Genomic DNA, 6,820 nt, shown 5'->3' with positions numbered 1-6,820 from the left:
ATGATATTTTTTGATCAGACGCGTAGCTCTCGAGATATATCAAGATATTTAAAAGTTCCGAAGCCGCACCAACATAATAGAGATACAGAAACACCGTGGCCCCTTTCTTTGAGATAACTCTGCACTATTGCGAGCTGGAAATGCCACTTCCAGTTTAGCTGTGCAGAAGAAGAACAACAAGAAGAAGGAATATCTCGAAATATGTCCGTCAGGCCCCTGCCCTTGAGATATATCTGCAAATATCTCGGAAACGAAGCGAGCTATGGCAAAATGTTAAGAGACCTTTTTTGTAGAGAATTATGTTTCCTACAATTTATGTTCTACGATATTTTTTGATCAGAAGCGTAGTTTTCGAGATATATCGAGATATTTAAAAGTTCCGAAGCCGCACCAACATAATAGAGATACAGAAACACCGTGGCCCCTTTCTTTGAGATAACTCTGCACTATTGCGACCTGCAAATGCCACTTCCAGCTTAGCTGTGCAGAAGAAGAACAACAAGAAGAAGAAATATCTCGAAATATGTCCCTCAGGCCCCTTCCCTTGAGATAAATCTGCAAATATCTCGGAAACGAAGCGAGCTATGGCAAAATGTTAAGCGACCTTTTTTGTAGAGAATTAAGTTTCCTACTTTTTATGTTCTATGATATTTTTTGATCAGATGCGTAGTTCTCGAGATATATCAAGATATTTAAAAGTTCCGAAGCCCCACCAACATAATAGAGATACAGAAACACCGTGGCCCCTTTCTTTGAGATAACTCTGCACTATTGCGAGCTGCAAATGCCACTTCCAGCTTAGCTGTGCAGAGGAAGAACAACAAGAAAAAGAAATATCTCCAAATATGTCCGTCAGGCCCCTTCCCTTGAGATAAATCTGCAAATATCTCGGAAACGAAGCGAGCTATGGCAAAATGTTAAGAGACCTTTTTTGTAGAGAATTAAGTTTCCTACATTTTATGTTCTATGATATTTTTTGATCAGATGCGTAGTTCTCGAGATATATCGAGATACTTAAAAGTTCCGAAGCCGCACCAACATAATAGAGATACAGAAACAGCGTGGCCCCTTTCTTTGAGATAACTGTGCACTAGTGCGAGCCGCAAATGCCACTTCCAGCTTAGCTGTGCAGAAGAAGAACAAGAAGAAGAAGAAATATCTCGAAATATGTCCGTCAGGCCCCTTCCCTTGAGATAAATCTGCAAATATCTCGGAAACGAAGCGAGCTATGGCAAAATGTTAAGAGACCTTTTTTGTAGAGAATTATGTTTCCCACAATTTATGTTCTACGATATTTTTTGATCAGAAGCGTAGTTTTCGAGATATATCGAGATATTTAAAAGTTCCGAAGCCGCACCAACATAATAGAGATACAGAAACACCGTGGCCCCTTTCTTTGAGATAACTCTGCACTATTGCGACCTGCAAATGCCACTTCCAGCTTAGCTGTGCAGAAGAAGAACAACAAGAAGAAGAAATATCTCGAAATATGTCCCTCAGGCCCCTTCCCTTGAGATAAATCTGCAAATATCTCGGAAACGAAGCGAGCTATGGCAAAATGTTAAGCGACCTTTTTTGTAGAGAATTAAGTTTCCTACTTTTTATGTTCTATGATATTTTTTGATCAGATGCGTAGTTCTCGAGATATATCAAGATATTTAAAAGTTCCGAAGCCCCACCAACATAATAGAGATACAGAAACACCGTGGCCCCTTTCTTTGAGATAACTCTGCACTATTGCGAGCTGCAAATGCCACTTCCAGCTTAGCTGTGCAGAGGAAGAACAACAAGAAAAAGAAATATCTCCAAATATGTCCGTCAGGCCCCTTCCCTTGAGATAAATCTGCAAATATCTCGGAAACGAAGAGAGCTATGGCAAAATGTTAAGAGACCTTTTTTGTAGAGAATTAAGTTTCCTACTTTTTATGTTCTATGATATTTTTTGATCTGATGCGTAGTTCTCGAGATATATCAAGATATTTAAAAGTTCCGAAGCCGCACCAACATAATAGAGATACAGAAACACCGTGGCACCTTCCTTTGAGATAACGCTGCACTATTGCGAGCTGTAAATGCCACTTCCAGCTTAGCTGTGCAGAAGAAGAACAACAAGAAGAAGAAATATCTCGAAATATGTCCGTCAGGCCCCTTCCCTTGAGATAAATCTGCAAATATCTCGGAAACGAAGCGAGCTATGGCAAAATGCTGAGAGACCTTTTTTGTAGAGAATTAAGTTTCCTACTATTTATGTTCTATGATATTTTTGGATCAGATGCGTAGTTCTCGAGATATATCAAGATATTTAAAAGTTCCGAAGCCGCACCAACATAATAGAGATACAGAAACACCGTGGCCCCCCCTTTCTTTGAGATAACTCTGCACTAGAGCGAGCCGCAAATGCCACTTCCAGCTTAGCTGTGCAGAAGAAGAACAACAAGAAGAAGAAATATCTCGAAATATGTCCGTCAGGCCACTTCCCTTGAGATAAATCTGCAAATATCTCGGAAACGAAGCGAGCTATGGCAAAATGTTAAGAGACCTTTTTTGTAGAGAATTATGTTTCCTACTTTTTATGTTCTATGATATTTTTTGATCAGACGCGTAGCTCTCGAGATATATCAAGATATTTAAAAGTTCCGAAGCCGCACCAACATAATAGAGATACAGAAACACCGTGGCCCCTTTCTTTGAGATAACTCTGCACTATTGCGAGCTGGAAATGCCACTTCCAGTTTAGCTGTGCAGAAGAAGAACAACAAGAAGAAGGAATATCTCGAAATATGTCCGTCAGGCCCCTGCCCTTGAGATATATCTGCAAATATCTCGGAAACGAAGCGAGCTATGGCAAAATGTTAAGAGACCTTTTTTGTAGAGAATTATGTTTCCTACAATTTATGTTCTACGATATTTTTTGATCAGAAGCGTAGTTTTCGAGATATATCGAGATATTTAAAAGTTCCGAAGCCGCACCAACATAATAGAGATACAGAAACACCGTGGCCCCTTTCTTTGAGATAACTCTGCACTATTGCGACCTGCAAATGCCACTTCCAGCTTAGCTGTGCAGAAGAAGAACAACAAGAAGAAGAAATATCTCGAAATATGTCCCTCAGGCCCCTTCCCTTGAGATAAATCTGCAAATATCTCGGAAACGAAGCGAGCTATGGCAAAATGTTAAGCGACCTTTTTTGTAGAGAATTAAGTTTCCTACTTTTTATGTTCTATGATATTTTTTGATCAGATGCGTAGTTCTCGAGATATATCAAGATATTTAAAAGTTCCGAAGCCCCACCAACATAATAGAGATACAGAAACACCGTGGCCCCTTTCTTTGAGATAACTCTGCACTATTGCGAGCTGCAAATGCCACTTCCAGCTTAGCTGTGCAGAGGAAGAACAACAAGAAAAAGAAATATCTCCAAATATGTCCGTCAGGCCCCTTCCCTTGAGATAAATCTGCAAATATCTCGGAAACGAAGCGAGCTATGGCAAAATGTTAAGAGACCTTTTTTGTAGAGAATTAAGTTTCCTACATTTTATGTTCTATGATATTTTTTGATCAGATGCGTAGTTCTCGAGATATATCGAGATACTTAAAAGTTCCGAAGCCGCACCAACATAATAGAGATACAGAAACAGCGTGGCCCCTTTCTTTGAGATAACTGTGCACTAGTGCGAGCCGCAAATGCCACTTCCAGCTTAGCTGTGCAGAAGAAGAACAAGAAGAAGAAGAAATATCTCGAAATATGTCCGTCAGGCCCCTTCCCTTGAGATAAATCTGCAAATATCTCGGAAACGAAGCGAGCTATGGCAAAATGTTAAGAGACCTTTTTTGTACAGAATTATGTTTCCTACTTTTTATGTTCTATGATATTTTTTGATCAGACGCGTAGTTCTCGAGATATATCAAGATATTTAAAAGTTCCGAAGCCGCACCAACATAATAGAGATACAGAAACACCGTGGCCCCTTTCTTTGAGATATCTCTGCACTATTGCGAGCTGCAAATGCCACTTCCAGCTTAGCTGTGCAGAAGAAGAACAACAAGAAGAAGAAATATCTCGAAATATGTCCGTGAGGCCCCTTCCCTTGAGATAAATCTGCAAATATCTCGGAATCGAAGCGAGCTATGGCAAAATGTTAAGAGACCTTTTTTGTAGAGAATTAAGTTTCCTACTTTTTATGTTCTATGATATTTTTTGATCAGATGCGTAGTTCTCGAGATATATCAAGATATTTAAAAGTTCCGAAGCCGCACCAACATAATAGAGATACAGAAACACCGTGGCCCCTTTCTTTGAGATAACTCTGCACTAGCGCGAGCCGCAAATGCCACTTACAGCTTAGCTGTGCAGAAGAAGAACAACGAGAAGAAGAAATATCTCGAAATATGTCCGTCAGGCCCCTTCCCTTGAGATAAATATGCAAATATCTCGGAAACGAAGCTAGCTATGGCAAAATGTTAAGAGACCTTTTTTGTAGAGAATTAAGTTTCCTACTTTTTATGTTCTATGATATTTTTTGATTAGATGCGTAGTTCTCGAGATATATCAAGATATTTAAAAGTTCCGAAGCCGCACCAACATAATAGAGATACAGAAACACCGTGGCCCCTTTCTTTGAGATAACGCTGCACTATTGCGAGCTGTAAATGCCACTTCCAGCTTAGCTGTGCAGAAGAAGAACAACAAGAAGAAGAAATATCTCGAAATATGTCCGTCAGGCCCCTTCCCTTGAGATAAATCTGCAAATATCTCGGAAACGAAGCGAGCTATGGCAAAATGTTGAGAGACCTTTTTTGTAGAGAATTAAGTTTCCTACTATTTATGTTCCATGATATTTTTGGATCAGATGCGTAGTTCTCGAGATATATCAAGATATTTAAAAGTTCCGAAGCCGCACCAACATAATAGAGATACAGAAACACCGTGGCCCCTTTCTTTGAGATAACTCTGCACAAGAGCGAGCCGCAAATGCCACTTCCAGCTTAGCTGTGCAGAAGAAGAACAACAAGAAGAAGAAATATCTCGAAATATGTCCGTCAGGCCACTTCCCTTGAGATAAATCTGCAAATATCTCGGAAACGAAGCGAGCTATGGCAAAATGTTAAGAGACCTTTTTTGTACAGAATTATGTTTCCTACTTTTTATGTTCTATGATATTTTTTGATCAGACGCGTAGTTCTCGAGATATATCAAGATATTTAAAAGTTCCGAAGCCGCACCAACATAATAGAGATACAGAAACACCGTGGCCCCTTTCTTTGAGATATCTCTGCACTATTGCGAGCTGCAAATGCCACTTCCAGCTTAGCTGTGCAGAAGAAGAACAACAAGAAGAAGAAATATCTCGAAATATGTCCGTGAGGCCCCTTCCCTTGAGATAAATCTGCAAATATCTCGGAATCGAAGCGAGCTATGGCAAAATGTTAAGAGACCTTTTTTGTAGAGAATTAAGTTTCCTACTTTTTATGTTCTATGATATTTTTTGATCAGATGCGTAGTTCTCGAGATATATCAAGATATTTAAAAGTTCCGAAGCCGCACCAACATAATAGAGATACAGAAACACCGTGGCCCCTTTCTTTGAGATAACTCTGCACTAGCGCGAGCCGCAAATGCCACTTACAGCTTAGCTGTGCAGAAGAAGAACAACGAGAAGAAGAAATATCTCGAAATATGTCCGTCAGGCCCCTTCCCTTGAGATAAATATGCAAATATCTCGGAAACGAAGCGAGCTATGGCAAAATGTTAAGCGACCTTTTTTGTAGAGAATTAAGTTTCCTACTTTTTATGTTCTATGGTATTTTTTGATCAGATGCGTAGTTCTCGAGATATATCAAGATATTTAAAAGTTCCGAAGCCCCACCAACATAATAGAGATACAGAAACACCGTGGCCCCTTTCTTTGAGATAACTCTGCACTATTGCGAGCTGCAAATGCCACTTCCAGCTTAGCTGTGCAGAGGAAGAACAACAAGAAGAAGAAATATCTCGAAATATGTCCGTCAGGCCAGTTCCTTTGAGCTGAATCTGCAAATATCTCGGAAACGAAGCGAGCTATGGCGAAATGTTAAGAGACGTTTTTTGTAGAGAATTCTGTTTCCTACAATTTATGTTCTATGATATTTTTTGATCAGAAGCGTAGTTTTCGAGATATATCGAGATACCTAAAAGTTCCGAAGCCGCACCAACATAATAGAGATACAGAAACACCGTGGCCCCTTTCTTTGAGATAACTCTGCACTAGTGCGAGCCGCAAATGCCACTTCCAGCTTAGCTGTGCAGAAGAAGAACAACAAGAAAAAGAAATATCTCGAAATATGTCCGTTAGGCCCCTTCCCTTGAGATAAATCTGCAAATATCTCGGAAACGAAGCGAGCTATGGCAAAATGTTAAGAGACCTTTTTTGTAGAGAATTAAGTTTCCTACTTTTTATGTTCTATGATATTTTTTGATGAGAAGCGTAGTTTTCGAGATATATCGAGATATTTAAAGGTTCCGAAGCCGCACCAACATAATAGAGATACAGAAACACCGTGGCCCCTTTCTTTGAGATAACTGTGCACTAGTGCGAGCCGCAAATGCCACTTCCAGCTTAGCTGTGCAGAAGAAGAACAACAAGAAGAAGAAATATCTCGAAATATGTCCGTCAGGCCCCTTCCCTTGAGATAAATCTGCAAATATCTCGGAAACGAAGCGAGCTATGGCAAAATGTTGAGAGACCTTTTTTGTAGAGAATTAAGTTTCCTACTATTTATGTTCCATGATATTTTTGGATCAGATGCGTAGTTCTCGAGATATATCAAGATATTTAAAAG

The sequence above is a fragment of the Osmia lignaria genome, unplaced genomic scaffold (genome assembly GCF_051020975.1).
Source record: "Osmia lignaria lignaria isolate PbOS001 unplaced genomic scaffold, iyOsmLign1 scaffold0013, whole genome shotgun sequence".
Taxonomy (NCBI): domain Eukaryota; kingdom Metazoa; phylum Arthropoda; class Insecta; order Hymenoptera; family Megachilidae; genus Osmia; species Osmia lignaria.
The sequence above is the reverse complement of the archived record's forward strand: the minus strand, read 5'-3'. Positions refer to the sequence as shown.